Source organism: Anomaloglossus baeobatrachus, chromosome 3 (genome assembly GCF_048569485.1).
Source record: "Anomaloglossus baeobatrachus isolate aAnoBae1 chromosome 3, aAnoBae1.hap1, whole genome shotgun sequence".
Taxonomy (NCBI): Eukaryota; Metazoa; Chordata; class Amphibia; order Anura; family Aromobatidae; genus Anomaloglossus; species Anomaloglossus baeobatrachus.
Window position 1 is genome coordinate 232,573,420 of NC_134355.1, and position 24,244 is coordinate 232,597,663.

Here is a 24,244-nt window from a genome sequence, read left to right on the forward strand (position 1 = left end):
TTTTCATACCGTTTAATGACATTTCATATCCTGTAGTACTAGTCCACCCCTCACATTAGTTTCTAAGGCATGTGAATCCATGTGACTGCTACTCATGATATCTGGGTTTTGCTTTAACATTATTTTTCTGTTCCCGCAGGATTGTTGTGAAGCTGTGTCAACACCAACATGTGGCAGAGACGACATCGCCGGGACTTCACAGGAGACTGCTGAAGAAGCTTTACCTCGGTGGCTCTCCTCAGGCAGAAAAAGGAAGTCCACCACCTCGTCTTCACCAGAGCTCTTGGCTTTGGCCAAACAGGCAATGGATCAGCAGAACAAACCTGCCATCTGTGGATTTGCTTAGCTTACGGATGAAAGACTCCGTAAGCTGGATGAAAACCAAAGGGTGCATGCAGAAAGGGTCATGCTGGAGGTGCTGAATAAGGCTGTAGCGGGGAAACTGACCGACTCGCCTGCTGTTTTTGATTGGGATCCAAGTCACCAATACTCGTGGGAACAAGTGCACAGCACAACGAGGAGGAGGATGGAACCTCAGCAACACCTCCAGCTTGCCCCCCCCGCAGTATCCCATGGTACTGCAATCTTCCCTATTCTTTAGTCCGCCAAGGCATCAATATGGAGATTCTGCATAAAAAAAATGTTCTTTTGCTTCAAACTTGTGTCCTGCTTTAATGAATTCTGCATACCGTTATTAGCGGGGTAATGGGCTGGGTGGACGTCAGGGCCGCCATCAGGGCAGTACTCTACAGATGCACAGATATAATTGTGTATGTTTTTTTTTCTGTTGAAGGTTTTTTTTTCTTTGTTTTAAAGGTTTTGAAATAAATTTACCCAACAACAAATATAAACTAGAAATATATATGTATAAAATACCAAACAAAAAAAAAAGGAAACATTTACATAAGTTTAGTGGCTGCCACCCTGCTGTTGGGCCGCCACAAACTTCTCCAGCATCATCCCATGTTGATGCATGGCATCCACCATCCACCTGTGTGATGCCAGCAGCATCACCCCATGTTCATGCATGGCATCCACCATCCGCCTCTGTGATGTCAGCAGGTCCTGTAATGTAGGGATTTCTGTGGAGGGAATGGTAAAAGTTAACCAGGTTAATTCTGTTGAAACATCTAACTGACAGGTATGTGTTTGTTGTTTAGCACTTACGGTTTTGGGGTTCCCCAGCTTCTTCCTCGAATGGTGATGAGGAGCTGATGACCCACCTGGATCCTGTGGCACCACTGGCTAGGGAACACACATAAATTAATATTACACGACAGCCCTTCATCATTTTAACACCCATGTATCCTTTACAATCCTTTACTATCTATATATATAATTGCCTTATTCTGTCTGTCTGTCTGTCTGTCTTGCTCCAAAATTATGTCGTTACAGTGACAACCATCGCAATCCATCCGCCCCCCCCGGATGGATTGGCCGCTCGGCCAGGCTCCGCCCCCGCACGGATTGGCCGCTCGCCCCGGCCCCCTGCTTGCATTGGCCGCTCGTCCAGGTCCCGCCCCCTTACGCATTGGACGCTCGCCCTGGCCCCGCCCCCGCACGCATTCCCCGAACCCACACGGAGCTCCGACTCCCAGGTGACTGCTGCACCCCTGGAAGCCCACACCGGCAAGACAAAGTGGAGAAAAGCCGGATGTGTGAAACCACTAGCTTACCCCGGCTCCTGGAACACGTGTGCTGGAGCCGGCGTAGGCTGGTAACCATGGTACACATCGGGTAACTATAGAAACCGCTTTCCCTAGTTACCCGATGTGTAACATGGTTACTAGCTTACCCCGGCTCCCGGCACACGTCAGCACTGTTGCTTTGAATAGTTACTTACCTTTTCTCCACTTTGTTGGATCCGGCGTGCTCCCGTGCACTGTGTACACTACAGTGGCCGCGCGACAAGCTCCGATCACGTGTTGTCATGTGACCGGAGGATGTGAACAGGAAGTTGCGGCGTGGCCACTGTACTGTACACAGTGTATGGCTGCTTTCAGATGTCCGTGTTTAATCAGGTACCAGTCACACGCATGGTTATGGTCATATGTTTGACATCCATTTTTGCATGCGTGTGACAGGTACCGGAGAAAACACGTGTCTGTGAAATAAAAATATTTTTCATTTACCTGCTTTCTCCGGCTCTGCTGCCTCCCACTCCTGACCGCCTATCAACACACATACACACACACACACAAAAACACACACAAACACACACACACTGAGCACATATACACACATAGCAGACACACATGGATACACCGAGTGCATACACACAGCGCACATGCATGTATACACACACACTGAGCGCACACACATAGCAGACAGACACACACACACATAGCAGACACACATGGATACACCGAGCACATACACACATAGCGCACATTCATGTACACACACACACACTGAGCACACACACATAGCAAACAGACACACACACACACACACAGACACATAGCAGACACACATGGATACACCGGCGCATACACACATAGCGCACATGCATGTATACACACACACACACTGAGCACATATACACACATAGCAGACACACATGGATATACCGAGCGCATACACTCAGCACACATGCATGTATACACACATAGCGCACATGCATGTACACACACACACACACACACACACTGAGCGCACACACATAGCAGACAGACACACACACACATAGCAGACACACATGGATACACCGAGCCCATACACACATAGCGCACATGCATGTATACACACACAGCACACATTCATGTACACACACAGCAGACAGACACACACACAGACACATAGCAGACACACATGGATACACCGAGCGCATACACACATAGCGCATATGCATGTATACACACACACACACACACTGAGCACATATACACACATAGCAGACACACATGGATACACCAAGCGCATACACACATAGCGCACATGCATGTATACACACACATGTGAGCACATATGCACACATAGCAGACACACATGTATACCCTGAGTGCATACACACATAGCGCACATGCATGTACACACACAGACACACACACACACACACACACACTGAGCACATATACACACTGAGCACACACACTCACACTGAGCACACACACACACACACACACATAGCAGACAGACACACACACACACACATAGCAGACACATGGATACACCGAGCGCATACACACATAACACACATGCATGTATACATACACACACACACACTGAGCACATATACACACATAGACACACATGGATACACCGAGCGCATACACACATAGCACACATGCATGTATACATACACACACACACACTGAGCACATATACACACATAGACACACATGGATACACCGAGCGCATACACACAGCACACATGCATGTATACACACATAGCGCACATGCATGTACACACACACACACACACACTGAGCGCACACATATAGCAGACAGACACACACACACATAGCAGACACACATGGATACACCGAGCCCATACACACATAGCGCACATGCATGTATACACACACAGCACACATGCATATACACACACAGCAGACAGACACACACACACACACAGACACATAGCAGACACACATGGATACACCGAGCGCATACACATATAGCGCATATGTATGTATACACACACACACACACACACACACTGAGCACATATACACACATAGCAGACACACATGGATACACCAAGCACATACACAATAGTGCACATGCATGTATACACACACACACTGAGCACATATGCACACATAGCAGACACACATGGATACACAGAGTGCATACACACAGCGCACATGCATGTATACACACATAGCGCACATGCATGTACACACACACACACACACACACACACACACTGAGCTCACACACATAGCGGACAGACACACACACACATAGCAGACACACATGGATACACCGAGCCCATACACACATAGCACACATGCATGTATACACACACAGCACACATGCATGTACACACACACACAGCAGACAGACACACACACAGACACATAGCAGACACACATGGATACACCAAGCGCATACACACATAGCGCACGTGCATATATACACACACATACACACACACACTGAGCACATATGCACACATAGCAGACACACATGTATACCCTGAGCGCATACACACATAGCGCACATGCATGTACACACAAAGACACACACACACACTGAGCACATATACACACTGAGTACACACACACACACTGAGCACACACACACACACACACACACACACTGAGCACACACACATAGCAGACAGACACACACACACACACACACACATAGCAGACACATGGATACACCGAGCGCATACACACATAGCGCACATGCATGTATACACACATGACAACACAAGGCCTACCCATTAAATTAAAGACACCACACTTGAATAAAGTAAATGGCATAAAATGGCCGTGACATTTATTAAGGGTTACATAATAAATAAATTAATTAATAAATAATTAAAACCAATATTTTATTAAAATTCTTCCATAACCATATACCATAAACAACCAGTCCGCCAGTAAAACTGGCGACTTTACCCAATACTTTCAAAAAGAAGTCCATAACCAACCAGTCCACCAGTAAAACTGGCGACTTTCCCACTAACAAATGTCACGACGAGAGCAGTTCATGAAGTAGTCTTTCTCCAGGGGGGGAGGGTGGGTGTTCTTCTTGATCTTCAATTCTTCTGACAGCCAGCTGACGGAAGCAGCTACTTTTATAGTTAAAATTACCCGCACTTTCTGCCAGCTGATCCAATCAGCTGGCAGCAAAACGGGCGCGCAAAAACCAGACTAAACCTGTCAGAGCCAGAATACCTCAGAGCCACTGACTGAAAATTTGTTAACCCTTTCTGCACCTGAATAAAATGTTAACCAAATTCACAACCAAATAGTGAGGCCTGTGTTATCATGCGGTCGCTACGGCATACAAGATACCGTGCTCTGAACATGACAACACAAGGCCTACCCATTAAATTAAAGACACCACACTTGAATAAAGTAAATGGCATAAAATGGCCGTGACATTTATTAAGGGTTACATAATAAATAAATTAATTAATAAATAATTAAAACCAATATTTTATTAAAATTCTTCCATAACCATATACCATAAACAACCAGTCCGCCAGTAAAACTGGCGACTTTACCCAAACGCCAAGGACTAACAGTCCTTGGCCCACCCCCACTAACAAATATCACAGCCATTTCTCGATACAATTTTGGAGCCCTAAATTGAATATGTCCAATCCCACGTCTGACAGATGGACTAAATCATCCCTGTAAAGGCCACTCAGAAAACCTTCCAGATCAAGATGTCTGTAGGTTGACCCATTTATAACTGGTAAAAACCTTTCCATGGCATGGTTTATCCTTTTCCGAATCCGCTCCCGGAACCTCAGCCTGTCACAATGCCACTGCAAACGGGGAACGATTTCGGAAAAGACCAAACCCGTATCAGGAAACCATGACCTAATGATTGAAAGGTCTCTTCGCATGGCAGCAATCAGATCAAGAGTTTTCACTTTTCCAATATCATTCCCGCCCAAGTGTAAAATGATTAAATTTGGAGAAGGCCACAATGTTTTTAAACAGCTCATCTCCTTCATCAGTCCGTCCCAGCTCATACCCCTAACGCTGTACCACAAAATGTTAAAATGTTCAATATTAATGGCTAAATTCTCTCCATATGACCTTCCTGATGCTCTTCTCTTGGCCCAAAATATGTAAGAGTGTCCCACTATCCAAATGACAATGGGACCTACAAAAAAGAAAAAGAAATTTTATACTAACAACCTTGGACGGACATAAATTTTGTAACGCTTTGACTCCCATCTCCCAATCCCCATAATTTTACTAGCCGGTAACCCCCTTATGGCTGCTTCTGTAGCTGCCCCTATACGAAAAGAATGGGATGACAGTTTAAGATGCTCTAGATTCAGTTTAATCAAGGATTTTTTAAAAACTGAATTAAACTGAAACACTGTCACCGGACTCCCATCCTGATGGATAAGAAACGCCCCATCAAATGGAGGTCTAATTTGAAGCCAATTGTTAACATTGGAGACAGGACAAATAACTGAATTCTTTATCCGAAATAACCTGACGTTTGATCCCAAACCATCCTGATCAGACTTAGACCTACCAATACAAATCCTCAACGACTTATCAGTAACAAAAACATCTGAAAACATCAATCCTGACAACCGACTCCTACTAACAGAAACTAACTCACTAATCCTAAAAGCTCCAAAATATGCTAAAACGAATGCCACCCTAAACACCATTGACTCAAAGTCATTAACGCAAATATATGGCAACACATTCCACAATGAGAGCAATAACTTAAGCGAAATAGGTCTACGATTATCCGGCTTCCACGTCCTTTTCCTATAACCTTTCAATGCCTGGTGAACTGGGAAAAAACTCTTCAATGACAACAGACCATGCAATCTCAAGAAAAAAGACACACCTGAAAAAATATTAGAAACTGACCCCACCGCTAAATTCTTTCTCATCAAAAAATCCAGAAATTCAAGCGCTAAACCCACATTACTCTGAAAACAATCCACTTTATGAAAAACACAAAAATTCTGCCATTCTAACCATGCGGCCGAATACCTGGCCCATGTTGAATCAGCAATAGACCTCTTAATAGCCGAAACAACTAAGCCATCACTACATTCCATAAAGCTTCTGGGCACGGGCTCCCGAGAGAAATTGCCATCGGTTCCATACAAAAAAGTTCTTCCCGATCCTGCAGAGACAGAGCATTGTCCAACTTATTAACCCTGTCTGATTCCTGCTATCTGATACCAACAGCATCCTTTGATTTGACCACAACTTACCCCAGACCTCAACCAACCGCAAAACTGGAAATAAGGACATTACCGTACTATTGCCCGTCACAACACTAACCTTCCAATAATTGCGCCAAAACTCAAATAAGAATTCACCTTGACAAAAAACACCAAAACCGTACTCACCCTGACCAAAAAACAACTACAAAACGTAAGGAAAGTTCAAAACTCCCGCTGAAAAAGTACCGCCACATAAACAAATCTTCCTTAAGCTGATGTGCCAAACTAATATAAGAACCCGAGGATGATAATCCCTTAGTATCAGCCTTCTGTCTGTCTAGGAAGCGCCTTAACCAACCCAGCATGTTTTGTAACCTCACTAGAGTCGCCGCCTTTAAAAATGGACTCTTTACTGTTGTGTTGCTGCTGGTTACTCTGATTTTGTTTCTTAAAGCATTTGATGACGGCATGATTGCCCCCGCAGAAGGAGCACTCATGCCGAAATCTGCAGTTAGATGCAAACTTACAATTTGATTCATTGTAAGCGAAACAAAATCCTTTACTAACAGTAGAATTATTAATACTCTGTCTACCAAACTGGCTTCTCTGAGGAAGCATCAGATTCAGCCAAAGACCGATGTCTTTTTGACCCCACAGCATACTGCGATGGATGGCTAACTTCTGACGAAAACTCTCATCATAAGTCAGCCATGCCTGACCGCCGAAGCTGCGATAAGCTTCCAGTATGCTGTCAAGGTGCTGAAATAACCCCGAACAAACAGAAGGGTTCCTTTCCCCTAAAACAGAGGAAAAGATGCAAAATGCCTGCAGCCAGTTATGAAAAGATCTAAGGGGACCTTTCTTCCTATCATCCAACTCCGTCTTATCCTCTTTATTAACATTTTCTCTGTTAGACGGAAGCAGAGAAAATAAATCAATAAATTCCCCCTTATAAATCTTTTCTTTAACTGGCTGCGGCAGATGAAAACCCAGGGGAGACAAGTCACATGTCAATGCCTCTTTAAATAAATAACCAGGCAATGACATGGACTCCTGACTACCAATAGGGGCTGCACTACCCCCCCTAGGCGTCCCTCCCCCTGCTAACAATTCTCCTAACACCTTCTTAACTACAGACTCCATACTAACAGACAGAGGGTCGACACACGAGACAGACAGGGGAACATTGAACATCTCACCCCTCCTTCTGCTCTGCGATCCTCGGCCCTCCTCAGGAATTCCAGCTTCTGCAGCTGAGCCACGCTGACGATCCTGTTCTCTGGCTCCAGCTGGCAGATCATCTTCTTCAGACGGGGAGTCAGACCAGGGGGCCCCCGTCGCTCTTCCGGCCTCCGGCACGCTCACACTTGCTGGTGCAGCCCTGCTTCTGCTAGGATTTTCAAATCCCTGGGTCAGCGCCGCGCTTTTACGACGGCGCTGACTAGATGATCCACTCTTCCTCTTCCTGGACACATGACCGGGTGCAGGAGGATGACGTGCTGAAGTCCCGGCAGACAAGATGGGCGGTGATAACTCCGCTCCGGCATTCCCCTCTTCTCTGGACGATGACGTCGGGGGGAGGAAGCTGCTGCGTCTCCGGGACCTCCTCCTTGCTGGGATTTCCTCAGTCAGCTTTGCCATCTCCTCAGGAGCGGTGAGTTGAATCACCGCAGCGTCGCCGTCCATCTCTTCCTCAGCTTCTGCTGGCCGCCTGGGCACCGCCAGGCATTGTTTAAGCCAGGCTTCTCCGCCGACCTCGCTCGCCCTCTTCATGAACTCCTGTAGCAGGCTCTCCATCAGCTGTTCTTCTTGATCTTCAATTCTTCTGACAGCCAGCTGACGGAAGCAGCTACTTTTATAGTTAAAATTACCCGCACTTTCTGCCAGCTGATCCAATCAGCTGGCAGCAAAACGGGCGCGCAAAAACCAGACTAAACCTGTCAGAGCCAGAATACCTCAGAGCCACTGACTGAAAATTTGTTAACCCTTTCTGCACCTGAATAAAATGTTAACCAAATTCACAACCAAATAGTGAGGCCTGTGTTATCATGCGGTCGCTACGGCATACAAGATACCGTGCTCTGAACATGACAACACAAGGCCTACCCATTAAATTAAAGACACCACACTTGAATAAAGTAAATGGCATAAAATGGCCGTGACATTTATTAAGGGTTACATAATAAATAAATTAATTAATAAATAATTAAAACCAATATTTTATTAAAATTCTTCCATAACCATATACCATAAACAACCAGTCCGCCAGTAAAACTGGCGACTTTACCCAAACGCCAAGGACTAACAGTCCTTGGCCCACCCCCACTAACAAATATCACAGCCATTTCTCGATACAATTTTGGAGCCCTAAATTGAATATGTCCAATCCCACGTCTGACAGATGGACTAAATCATCCCTGTAAAGGCCACTCAGAAAACCTTCCAGATCAAGATGTCTGTAGGTTGACCCATTTATAACTGGTAAAAACCTTTCCATGGCATGGTTTATCCTTTTCCGAATCCGCTCCCGGAACCTCAGCCTGTCACAATGCCACTGCAAACGGGGAACGATTTCGGAAAAGACCAAACCCGTATCAGGAAACCATGACCTAATGATTGAAAGGTCTCTTCGCATGGCAGCAATCAGATCAAGAGTTTTCACTTTTCCAATATCATTCCCGCCCAAGTGCAAAATGATTAAATTTGGAGAAGGCCACAATGTTTTTAAACAGCTCATCTCCTTCATCAGTCCGTCCCAGCTCATACCCCTAACGCTGTACCACAAAATGTTAAAATGTTCAATATTAATGGCTAAATTCTCTCCATATGACCTTCCTGATGCTCTTCTCTTGGCCCAAAATATGTAAGAGTGTCCCACTATCCAAATGACAATGGGACCTACAAAAAAGAAAAAGAAATTTTATACTAACAACCTTGGACGGACATAAATTTTGTAACGCTTTGACTCCCATCTCCCAATCCCCATAATTTTACTAGCCGGTAACCCCCTTATGGCTGCTTCTGTAGCTGCCCCTATACGAAAAGAATGGGATGACAGTTTAAGATGCTCTAGATTCAGTTTAATCAAGGATTTTTTAAAAACTGAATTAAACTGAAACACTGTCACCGGACTCCCATCCTGATGGATAAGAAACGCCCCATCAAATGGAGGTCTAATTTGAAGCCAATTGTTAACATTGGAGACAGGACAAATAACTGAATTCTTTATCCGAAATAACCTGACGTTTGATCCCAAACCATCCTGATCAGACTTAGACCTACCAATACAAATCCTCAACGACTTATCAGTAACAAAAACATCTGAAAACATCAATCCTGACAACCGACTCCTACTAACAGAAACTAACTCACTAATCCTAAAAGCTCCAAAATATGCTAAAACGAATGCCACCCTAAACACCATTGACTCAAAGTCATTAACGCAAATATATGGCAACACATTCCACAATGAGAGCAATAACTTAAGCGAAATAGGTCTACGATTATCCGGCTTCCACGTCCTTTTCCTATAACCTTTCAATGCCTGGTGAACTGGGAAAAAACTCTTCAATGACAACAGACCATGCAATCTCAAGAAAAAAGACACACCTGAAAAAATATTAGAAACTGACCCCACCGCTAAATTCTTTCTCATCAAAAAATCCAGAAATTCAAGCGCTAAACCCACATTACTCTGAAAACAATCCACTTTATGAAAAACACAAAAATTCTGCCATTCTAACCATGCGGCCGAATACCTGGCCCATGTTGAATCAGCAATAGACCTCTTAATAGCCGAAACAACTAAGCCATCACTACATTCCATAAAGCTTCTGGGCACGGGCTCCCGAGAGAAATTGCCATCGGTTCCATACAAAAAAGTTCTTCCCGATCCTGCAGAGACAGAGCATTGTCCAACTTATTAACCCTGTCTGATTCCTGCTATCTGATACCAACAGCATCCTTTGATTTGACCACAACTTACCCCAGACCTCAACCAACCGCAAAACTGGAAATAAGGACATTACCGTACTATTGCCCGTCACAACACTAACCTTCCAATAATTGCGCCAAAACTCAAATAAGAATTCACCTTGACAAAAAACACCAAAACCGTACTCACCCTGACCAAAAAACAACTACAAAACGTAAGGAAAGTTCAAAACTCCCGCTGAAAAAGTACCGCCACATAAACAAATCTTCCTTAAGCTGATGTGCCAAACTAATATAAGAACCCGAGGATGATAATCCCTTAGTATCAGCCTTCTGTCTGTCTAGGAAGCGCCTTAACCAACCCAGCATGTTTTGTAACCTCACTAGAGTCGCCGCCTTTAAAAATGGACTCTTTACTGTTGTGTTGCTGCTGGTTACTCTGATTTTGTTTCTTAAAGCATTTGATGACGGCATGATTGCCCCCGCAGAAGGAGCACTCATGCCGAAATCTGCAGTTAGATGCAAACTTACAATTTGATTCATTGTAAGCGAAACAAAATCCTTTACTAACAGTAGAATTATTAATACTCTGTCTACCAAACTGGCTTCTCTGAGGAAGCATCAGATTCAGCCAAAGACCGATGTCTTTTTGACCCCACAGCATACTGCGATGGATGGCTAACTTCTGACGAAAACTCTCATCATAAGTCAGCCATGCCTGACCGCCGAAGCTGCGATAAGCTTCCAGTATGCTGTCAAGGTGCTGAAATAACCCCGAACAAACAGAAGGGTTCCTTTCCCCTAAAACAGAGGAAAAGATGCAAAATGCCTGCAGCCAGTTATGAAAAGATCTAAGGGGACCTTTCTTCCTATCATCCAACTCCGTCTTATCCTCTTTATTAACATTTTCTCTGTTAGACGGAAGCAGAGAAAATAAATCAATAAATTCCCCCTTATAAATCTTTTCTTTAACTGGCTGCGGCAGATGAAAACCCAGGGGAGACAAGTCACATGTCAATGCCTCTTTAAATAAATAACCAGGCAATGACATGGACTCCTGACTACCAATAGGGGCTGCACTACCCCCCCTAGGCGTCCCTCCCCCTGCTAACAATTCTCCTAACACCTTCTTAACTACAGACTCCATACTAACAGACAGAGGGTCGACACACGAGACAGACAGGGGAACATTGAACATCTCACCCCTCCTTCTGCTCTGCGATCCTCGGCCCTCCTCAGGAATTCCAGCTTCTGCAGCTGAGCCACGCTGACGATCCTGTTCTCTGGCTCCAGCTGGCAGATCATCTTCTTCAGACGGGGAGTCAGACCAGGGGGCCCCCGTCGCTCTTCCGGCCTCCGGCACGCTCACACTTGCTGGTGCAGCCCTGCTTCTGCTAGGATTTTCAAATCCCTGGGTCAGCGCCGCGCTTTTACGACGGCGCTGACTAGATGATCCACTCTTCCTCTTCCTGGACACATGACCGGGTGCAGGAGGATGACGTGCTGAAGTCCCGGCAGACAAGATGGGCGGTGATAACTCCGCTCCGGCATTCCCCTCTTCTCTGGACGATGACGTCGGGGGGAGGAAGCTGCTGCGTCTCCGGGACCTCCTCCTTGCTGGGATTTCCTCAGTCAGCTTTGCCATCTCCTCAGGAGCGGTGAGTTGAATCACCGCAGCGTCGCCGTCCATCTCTTCCTCAGCTTCTGCTGGCCGCCTGGGCACCGCCAGGCATTGTTTAAGCCAGGCTTCTCCGCCGACCTCGCTCGCCCTCTTCATGAACTCCTGTAGCAGGCTCTCCATCAGCTGTTCTTCTTGATCTTCAATTCTTCTGACAGCCAGCTGACGGAAGCAGCTACTTTTATAGTTAAAATTACCCGCACTTTCTGCCAGCTGATCCAATCAGCTGGCAGCAAAACGGGCGCGCAAAAACCAGACTAAACCTGTCAGAGCCAGAATACCTCAGAGCCACTGACTGAAAATTTGTTAACCCTTTCTGCACCTGAATAAAATGTTAACCAAATTCACAACCAAATAGTGAGGCCTGTGTTATCATGCGGTCGCTACGGCATACAAGATACCGTGCTCTGAACACACACACTGAGCACATATACACACATAGACACACATGGATACACCGAGCGCATACACACAGCACACATGCATGTATACACACATAGCGCACATGCATGTACACACACACACACACACACACACACTGAGCGCACACACATAGCAGACAAACACACACACACATAGCAGACACACATGGATACACCGAGCCCATACACACATGCATGTATACACACACAGCGCACATGCATGTATACACACACAGCAGACAGACACACACACAGACACATAGCAGACACACATGGATACACCAATCGCATACACAGATAGCGCACATGCATGTATACACACACCCACACACACACACACACACACACTGAGCACATATGCACACATAGCAGACACACATGTATACCCTGAGCGCATACACACATAGCGCACATGCATGTACACACACAGACACACACACACACTGAGCACATATACACACTGAGCACACACACACACACATACTGAGCACACACACACACACACACTGAGCACACATACACACACACACACTGAACACACACACATAGCAGACAGACACACACACACACATAGCAGGCACATGGATACACCGAGCGCATACACACATGACCATTGAGGAAGGATTCTCCAGTCGTGCTGTGTGTGTTACCCACCATTACCATCTGTAAATAATACACGAACTGCATGTGACTTGGTTTAAAATTGGCCACAGCAGCCTTTATTACCTATTATTTACATACTAACACAAGGGGGCGCCGTCCAACGGGCGACCCCAACAAATAACAATAGGTAACACAGTAACCAATACAGTAAATATACAACCCTGAGTAGGCCCAGTCCAGGAACCACTTCTCACCCCAGTATCCCTGGCCGCAACACACCGACCCAGAGATGAGGTATTAATCACCTACGGATTAACCCCCCAACTTTGCAGAACCCCGTGCCTGCAACATCCCGGAACCTGGAGCCACCATACCAAGATGGTGTCTCTCTGTCCAGTTACCATTGCCTTCAACCGCCTCTGGACCAGACCTACCCCCCGCTGCTGTGACAAAGAAACAACCCAGACCAAATTCCCCTCGGCATTATACACAAGGGAGGGTGGGCGGGGATCGTTCCATATCCGGAAGTCAGAGAGAGGGGGTAAGTCAAAGTCCTTTACTTACACCCCTCAACTGTCCCACCTCTTCCTCCAGGGAACTCCTCCTACCCACCAATCCCTCTATTCTGCCTTATAAACAAACCATTCCTGTTTCCATTAACCCCATCACTCCTTCCCTTCCCTCTAGTCATGTCGCCCCTCCACCCTATGGGTTCCATGGCTTTCTTGACCATTGAGGAAGGATTCTCCAGTCGTGCTGTGTGTGTTACCCACCATTACCATCTGTAAATAATACACGAACTGCATGTGACTTGGTTTAAAATTGGCCACAGCAGCCTTTATTACCTATTATTTACATACTAACACAAGGGGGCGCCGTCCAACGGGCGACCCCAACAAATAACAATAGGTAACACAGTAACCAATACAGTAAATATACAACCCTGAGTAGGCCCAGTCCAGGAACCACTTCTCACCCCAGTATCCCTGGCCGCAACACACCGACCCAGAGATGAGGTATTAATCACCTACGGATTAACCCCCCAACTTTGCAGAACCCCGTGCCTGCAACATCCCGGAACCTGGAGCCACCATACCAAGATGGTGTCTCTCTGTCCAGTTACCATTGCCTTCAACCGCCTCTGGACCAGACCTACCCCCCGCCACAGGACAGGGCACGTGACTCCTTACGTGGCCTGGACCCGCCACACACCAAAAGCTTGTACCACACCTCCACGCAATCCCAGCGTCCACAAAACAGCACCAAGCACGTGAAGATGCACCCCCATCGCATCCCCAAAACCACCCGTTCAGCGCCACCAACTTTTGGCGCCGCCCCCCCAATAAGGCTCAATTGATACTGCCTATCGCACGAGCCACACGCCATTCCAACCTGGTCACACTATCAAAACTACCCCACGATTAAGCTCAGGTATGTCTTACACAATGCAACAACCAACAATTTTTTTTTTTTTTTTTTTTTAAACATTCATAAATAACTTCTCGAGATACCAAATCGCTGCCTCCAATTTACTGGACCAGTACCATCGACCCGTCCAGACCCAACTGGCAACATTCAGGCGAGCCTCAGACCGTCGAGGCCCCGAGAACCAACGAATGCCCAAATATCCAAATGAGGCACACCCTCACCACAAAAACCCAGGGGTTATAAACCCACAGATAACACCAACCTGTTACGCCAACCCATTCCACTCCCAAAAGACTCAAATGCCCCCATTGCCTTAACCCGATAACAACTGAGGCCAAACGTAACACCGAAACAAGAGGACTCCCACCTCCCAATACTTCTCACAACCCCTTTTCTGAGCCCACCGAGGGGCCTCCGTGGCAGCCCAATCCAGAAGGAATACGACCCATAGTATTCCGGGCGCCCACCCCCGCCACCTGCAATGAAGTCTGCAGCACTGCCACAAAATGGTACCTTAACAAACGCGACACAATAATGAGCCTGGGCGCCCTCACAACATAATTCCGCACCCGGGACCGCGTATAACAACACCAACCTTCACCACCCGCCTAATCTAATTCGGTGAGCGACAAAGCCGGCGCTCAACCCACTGCACCACCTCGGACACATCCTCCAACATCCAACCTCCGCTCTTGACCGTAGATGGGCTGACCAACCCCACAATCTCAAAGCCCCCCAAAAGGCTAACACGAACCGTTTTGGACAAGGGAAACAAAAACCCGCTCGTGCTCAGATGAACATAGCCGCCACAAACCACTCACTAAACGCTGCCACAAAACAACGGAGACGGACCCTTGTATCCCGCTCCCTCACACCCTTACGACCAAGCCCTTCAAGGTCTGCCGCGCCCTAAGATCCTGCGAAAACATCTCTCCACATCTAATCCTTAACAAGACAGCCACAGCCGCCACCCTCTGCTCCACTGCGGACGCCGGCCTAGCAGCCTGAAAACCGTTACTCACCACTGCCAACGCCACCATCAAATACTCCACTGGGCCTTCCTCACACATTGTCCCAAACGTTATCCGCGCCACCCATACTTCTGAATATCAGCCCCAAATAACCTCAGTCACTGGGCACCGAGCCGCTCCCCAACACAGCCACACCAGACTCCACAAGCCCTCCGGACACACCGTGCCCACCTCGTCTGCTACCCGGCCTCAACTCCCGAGACCTGCAGAACTGGAAGGAAACACAGCAGCTGCTATTCCCTTGGCGAACCCCAGTACTGGTTGCGCCACGCATAACATTTTTTTTTTTTTTTTTAAAAACACATCCAATTGAGAAACCAACTGTCGCAAGTACGCCACCCTTGGCCCCAGGATTAGCAAACCAACTATTAATCGAATTCTCCACCAACTGATAGCCAGAATGACAGCACACCTTCCTCTTGGAAAAAACTGCCAACCTCCACCACCCGACCACTACCACCGATTGGAAGCGCTACCCCACAATGCCCAACCAGAAAACAACTGGACCCGCTGCCTCCGAGTACCGCAGCTACGTTCCATCAGGTAGCACCTTACCCAGCCACAATCCGCGGCCACTAAATCGCCGTAAGAAAAAAACCTCCTACACCATCAGATCATCATTGATCTCCCTCGTGACCACACACAAAGGATCCGATGGCTGCACTCTTGGCGCAGCCATCGCCAGCCGTCCAGCAGACACGCACCCCAGCGGCGTAACTCTGCACCCGTGGTTCGACCGCCCCTGCAAAGACTGCACCGCCTGAAACCGCACCGTCTTAGCTGACCTAACTGCCTCTATCGCAGCCCATAGGACCACACCATTACCCACGAATCCTACCCCTCTGACCATAACATCAAACTTTATCCCCACAAACCGTATCACTGGCGTTGGACCCTCAGTCTTCGCCTGCGCCAACAGGCCCAAAAGAGTATCCACCACCATCTGTAATAAAACAATCAACCTCAACGAATCATCAACCCGCCAACCCGATGTAAAGAGAATCAACCTATAATGAATAAGAGGTGTAAGCTGGGACACACCACGCACAAACCACTCCACCAAGAAATAACCGCCTCCAAAGGAACATAAAATGGGACAACAACCCATTAGCACCCACCGATCAACATAATAATAACTCCCCTCCCCACCGCAGCACCAGAACTGCTAGCTAGCAGGGTGGACCAGTAACAACCTAAATGCCGCCTCCAAATTCGCCTTTGCCATCAATGCTCCCCGGCTCACCGCCTTTACCAAATCCCACCCTCTGTCAAACGACACATAATAAACCGCCGACAATTCTGGAGCCAAGCAGGCATACACCGATGACTCCTCCAGATAAGATACGTTTTGAACAAGCCGAAATATATACATCTATATACGGCTCATTTCCGGCACTACCCCCCAACAGAGAAACCCAATCGTGACAAGGAGGGCCCCGAATGGCCCACCCATCCTGCCCAACACCACTTCCTGACCCCTCTTTCCACTGACAACCACCAGGTGTCCCCTAGCCCAGCGCAAACTTCCAATAAGGAGGCAAAGATCCACCAATATAAATAGAATGACGCAGAATTACTATGTTCCTGTTCCTTACCACAACCCAACACTTATGCTTAAGACAACCGTCTGCGCCAAATCTGCACCACCCATCCTTCTATTCCCCCCAAAACACCCTCATCGTCCGTGTCGCCGGGGTTCCAGGCCCCGAACAGCCAACTACCCCCCAAAAAGGGGGGGGGGGCTGACTAGGAGCCGCCATCCACTGCAGCCATAAGGATGTGCCCGTATGATCCTACCGCATACTGGCACGCAACAACTTCCCTTGCTGAAATTACTCGGCGTACTGAAGCCAGACTAAACCGCCATATGACCTAACAAGCCACCCCAAATGGATCCATATAACCGAACCATGCCGAACCAATTACCCAATTCCTTCCCCCGATACCCTTGCCAAAAAACGCAAATGCCCGCAGCCACGTTGCAAATGTACGAGGGTGAGCCTCCACCGGCGCTCCCCTCCCTCTACTTATCCTTCCTGGAATCACTTGGCTTAACCTAATCCAGGTGAAACTGTTCCCGGGGGAGCAGCGAAACTATTGCTACACGTTCCCCATTCAAATCTTATCCCTCACATCCTCCAGCAAGTGAGCCCCCCCAGCGGGCCTTTGAAGCACCCATACCTCTCACACTTGGCCACTGTCAGCCAGACGCACCACCTCATCCCCCTCTTCGTTCCTCACCACTCACTCTGTCACAGCCCTTGCCGCCTCTGCCCGAAAATGCTCCCCTGCCGCCTCATGCGCCCTCACTCTGCCTGCCGCACCTGCGCCTACTAACCACCGATCCCGTCCATGCCGCCGGCGGTGCATGCGCACTCTCCACAACCGTATACACCACTTCAGTAAACCCCATACCTGGTCAAAACACCAACCCACTCGGCGCTGCCGTGTCCGCAGCCGCCCCCCCCCAGCCCTGCCAAATCCACGGCCGTCTCACCCGACCGCGACCCGGCATATCCTGGAATAAAAATCACGCCATCCGGACGTCTGATTCATCCGTCGCTGCTTCCTCCTCCTCCTCGCTGGAGCCGACCGCCTCTGGCTCATGTAATGCAGACGCCGCCGAAGCGCTGCCACCACCACGGCCGTCCTCCTGGTACGCCGCGTGGGCACCATCCTCCAAGCTCCATCTTCTGTCCCGCGGCGACAACCCCGGAAACCGTCCTGTCCTACGGGCTGCCACCGCGGACCTTATCTTCTGGCCTGACCCCCCCTTGCTACCTGCAAGGACAGGGGGTACCTGTGGCCCGACCCGCTGCCAGCAGACTCCCATCCAGAGCCGCCAGCCTCCTGCCCTCCTGGGCCCAGAAGGCATCCGTCCGCCGGGCCCTCCCCCCCTTGGGGGAGACCGCCGCTGCCGGGAGCTGCACGCCTGCTCTGGGTGACCAGGCGGGGACCGCAGGGCCCCCGCCGTCACCCCCACGTACCGACGCCTCCCGGGCATCTGTCGCACCATGCTCGCCTGCCCTGGTGCCGGACCCCTTGCTGGCTGCAGCCCCCCGGCCCCCCCCCTCCACCCGCGGGGGGGGAAGGGGGGTAACGCTGGCCTCCGTCCTCGCCGGTCGCTCTCCTGGCCAGGAGCCGCCGCATCCAGCCCTCCTGGGCCCCATGAAAGCCTCTGTCCGCTGGGCCCTCCCCCTCCTGGGGGAGACCGCCGCGGCCGGGAGCTGCAACCTGATCTGGGTGACCAAGCAGGAACTGCAGGGCCCCTGCCGTCACCCCCACTCACCGACGCTTCCTGGGCACCCGTCGCCCCAGGCCCGCCTGCCCTGGTGCCGGACCCACCACTGGCTGCAGCTCCGCGGCCCCCCCCCCGCCTTCCGCGAGGGGTAAAGCTGGCCTCTGTCACCGCCGGGCGCTCTCCCCGTCCGGGAGCCGCCGCATCCAGCAGTCCAGGCCGCGGCTCGGACCGGAAGTAGGCCGCAGCCAAGCCACGCCCCCCTCCCGGCTGCCGCGGCCCGGACGGAGATTCCTCCCGCGGCCGGAGCAGCAGCTGAGTACTGCCCTGCCCACGTCCTACCGCGGAGGGTCCCCGAAGGGGCTCTCGCATCTCCTCCTCGCTCCCCCCGCACACGGCAAGTACCGGAGATATGAGGGAGGGGGGACGCCGCCCGCAGCTGACAGGGGAGCGAGGGGAAAGTGCCAACGGGTTAACCCCCAGCAGCCAAGACGTGGGACCGCGCTGCCAGGTGCCCGTGCACTGCCATGATGAATCCGCTGCTCCCGGGTAGCCGCCATCCTGTCGCACGTCCGGATCGTTCCATATCCGGAAGTCTGGTGATGTGAGGGGCTGGGGAACCTCCATCATGACGTCCTTGTACAGATCTTTGTGTCCTTCTAAATACTCCCACTCCTCCATGGAGAAATAGAAGGTGACGTCCTGACACCTTATAGGAACCTCTCCAGTCAGATCGTTCCATATCCGGAAGTCAGAGAGAGGGGGTAAGTCAAAGTCCTTTACTTACACCCCTCAACTGTCCCACCTCTTCCTCCAGGGAACTCCTCCTACCCACCAATCCCTCTATTCTGCCTTATAAACAAACCATTCCTGTTTCCATTAACCCCATCACTCCTTCCCTTCCCTCTAGTCATGTCGCCCCTCCACCCTATGGGTTCCATGGCTTTCTTAGCGCACATGCATGTATACACACACACACACTGAGCACATATACACACATAGCAGACACACATGGATACACCAAGCACATACACAATAGTGCACATGCATGTATACACACACACACTGAGCACATATGCACACATAGCAGACACACATGGATACACAGAGTGCATACACACAGCGCACATGCATGTATACATACATAGCGCACATGCATGTACACACACACACACACACACACACTGAGCGCACACACATAGCGGACATACACACACACACATAGCAGACACACATGGATACACCGAGCCCATACACACATAGCACACATGCATGTATACACACACAGCACACATGCATGTACACACACACAGCAGACAGACACACACACAGACACATAGCAGACACACATGGATACACCAAGCGCATACACACATAGCGCACGTGCATGTATACACACACACATACACACACACACTGAGCACATATGCACACATAGCAGACACACATGTATACCCTGAGCGCATACACACATAGCGCACATGCATGTACACACACAGACACACACACACACTGAGCACATATACACACTGAGTACACACACACACACTGAGCACACACACACACACACACACTGAGCACACACACATAGCAGACAGACACACACACACACACACATAGCAGACACATGGATACACCGAGCGCATACACACATAGCGCACATGCATGTATACACACACACACACACTGAGCACATATACACACATAGACACACATGGATAAACCGAGCGCATACACACAGCACACATGCATGTATACACACATAGCGCACATGCATGTACACACACACACACACACACACACACACACACACACACTGAGCGCACACACATAGCAGACAAACACACACACACATAGCAGACACACATGGATACACCGAGCCCATACACACATAGCGCACATGCATGTATACACACACAGCGCACATGCATGTATACACACACAGCAGACAGACACACACACAGACACATAGCAGACACACATGGATACACCAAGCGCATACACAGATAGCGCACATGCATGTATACACACACACACACACACACACACACACACTGAGCACATATGCACACATAGCAGACACACATGTATACCCTGAGCGCATACACACATAGCGCACATGCATGTACACACACAGACACACACACACACTGAGCACATATACACACTGAGCACACACACACACACATACTGAGCACACACACACACACACACTGAGCACACATACACACACACACACTGAACACACACACATAGCAGACAGACACACACACACACATAGCAGGCACATGGATACACCGAGCGCATACACACATAGCGCACATGCATGTATACACACACACACACTGAGCACATATACACACATAGTAGACACACATGGATACACCGAGCGCATACACACAAAGCGCACATGCATGTACACACACACACACACACACACACACTCTGCTGTATACTCACCCAGTGATGCGGTCCCCGGCACTGAAGTCCCCAGCGCTGTTCCCGCTTTCAGCTCCACAGTGCACTGAATATTCAGTGAGTATAATGAGCGGCGATAAGGAGCGGGAGGTAGCAGAGCCGGAGACAGCATCGCTGGAGAGAAGTAAATATAGAAAATATTTTTATTAAAAAGACCCATATTTTCTCCGGTATGTTTTACTCTGATGTCACACGGATCACATCAGTGTGCGATTCGTGTGACATCCGTGCTGCCGGAGATGCCTGCGTGTGTGCATGTGGGGTCATGAAAAGTCACATGGTCCCTGTGCAAACACGGACGTGTGACGCACATCATAGAATAACATGGGTACGTGTGACATCCGTGTTAAAAACGGATGTCACACATACCTAAAACACGGACTTTTGAAACCAGCCTATGGCAGCGCGCTGGATCTGATAAAGTGGAGAAAAGCCGGATGTGTGAAACCACTAGCTTACCCCGGCTCCCGGAACACGTGTGCCAGAGCCAGCGTAGGCTGGTAACCATGGTACACATCGGGTAACTATAGAAACCGCTTTGCTTAGTTACCCAATGTGTAACATGGTTACTAGCTTATCCCGGCTCTCGGCACACGTGTGCCACTTCAGCCTTCTACACAGTATGATGGTCCTAACAGCCTCTTTATAATCAATATGTTCACCCACATAGCCCCCTCTCTATACAGCATGGTCTACTACACAGCTCCCCACATATATGCAATATGAGCCCCCAGACAGCCCCCCATATGCAGTATGATGCCACACTCAGCCCCCCTATATAAAGTATAATCCCACACAACTGCCTCCATATATAAAAAATTATCCCACACACAGACCCCTATATACAGTATGAGCCACACACATATAAAAAAATACACTCATCATTCTCCACACAAGAGATGTGATATAGTGATGTCATTGTATCTGTTGTCTATCAGATAGTGGTGAAATCAGGATACTGGACAAGGGAGGGTGGCAGCTGTCTCGGTCTGAGAGTTGGACAAGAACAGCCAGATGTGTTCCACATGCTGTACTTTGCCCAGGTCTGATCTACAATGTACTTTTTCTATGTAGATTGAAAATAAAATCAATATATAAAAAACAATAAGTAATCATAGTAAAGTATATATATACAGTAAATTAATTATTGCCACTTTTAACAGAAAGAATTTCAATACTTTTACACTACATTGCTTTTTATCTTCATCTTGTGTGTTAAGAGGTTGGAATGTTTAAAAAGCTCCCAATGACCTGTTTCCTGTCCATTGTCACCTTTCTTCTTTCATCCACAGATTCTCATAGAAAGTAATAAACCAACCCCCACAAGATGCAAGACACAGACTACAAAAAACCTATGTTCACAATTTTAATGCTAGCTATATATTTAGGGGACAGTCACTGTCTTCTTTAGTTCTTCAGACTAGGTTTACAATCTAATATATAAAGCTGAGTGTGTGTGTGTGTGTGTGTCCACTAAAGGAATCCGCACCGTCGCATTTACAGTCACAAAATTTTGCACAGACACCCCATTTAGTTACATACTTACATAGGTTGAAAATAGACCTAGGTCCGTCTAGTTCAACCTTCCTCCACCAATTATACATTTTGTCATTAAATCATTTATAACCGACAATGTTGCGTGTACTGAGGAAATCATCCAGCCCTTTTTTAAAAGCTGTTAAAGTATCTGCTATTACTACCTCTTTTGGTAAGGCATTCCACAGTCTGACTGCTCTTTCTGTAAAGAACCCTTTCATATTTAGCAGTGAGTGCCCCCTGGTCCTTAGTATTGTCGTTGAAAGGATTAAGTCATGAGTAGAGATGAGCCACCCCCCTAGTGTTCGAGTTCGGTTCGTTTCGTCGAATGGCAGGTGTGTTCATCGAACGTTCGACGAACACCTTCGAACCCCATTGAAAACAATGGCAGGCAAACAGAAACACATACAAACACATAGAAACACAAAACAAGGTTCAGCTTACCAGCATAGAAGCCACAGGACAAATCAGGAGGTACACGGATCGATCCAGATGAGCCAGTTCTGGTATGAAGTACGTATACACAGAGTAAACTCCTTCTGCGGTGTCCAAAAGTGAAACTACTCTGAAGTCCTTATAGGGCAAGGACATGTGACATACACAGCCAATGACACATCCCCTTGCTTGTGTGCAAAAAATGCACTTTGCTGTGTGTGTGTGTGTGTGTGTGTGTGTGTGTGTGTGTGATTGGCTGACAGCCTGCACCGCCCCACTGTACGCATGGTTAGAAAACAAAAAATTGAGATTGCCATTATTTCAGGAACCCCCGCACACTATACACTGAAGTCAGATATTATTAACATTGCGCACATTGCATAGTGTCCATAATTTTACATGCATAATTCTGCAGCGATTTGGCAGCACATGTGAATGTATTGTGACTGCAGAATTGATGCAGAATGTAGGGGCGCTGGATGCTTGCTCTGCCAGTCAGCTCGGCTCCATGTCCACTGACAGCAGACACAGACAGTCGCGCGATGAGAATGAACTTGGATGAACTTCACCCGACTTCATTGTCATCCTGGGGCTCTGTCTGTGTCGTAGCCTGATTTGCGGTCACCG

General features: G+C 48.4%; 1 long non-coding RNA gene across 1 annotated transcript; it reads right to left on the reverse strand.

Annotated features, from left to right (window-relative positions):
- Nucleotides 1-986: 986 nt before the first annotated feature.
- LOC142295149 (uncharacterized) lies at nucleotides 987-23,690 on the reverse strand. Its single transcript, XR_012751384.1, has 3 exons — nucleotides 23,627-23,690; nucleotides 1,168-1,245; nucleotides 987-1,082 (listed from the first exon to the last, which is right to left on the reverse strand). It is a non-coding gene; the product is annotated as an uncharacterized LOC142295149 (long non-coding RNA).
- Nucleotides 23,691-24,244: the final 554 nt, after the last annotated feature.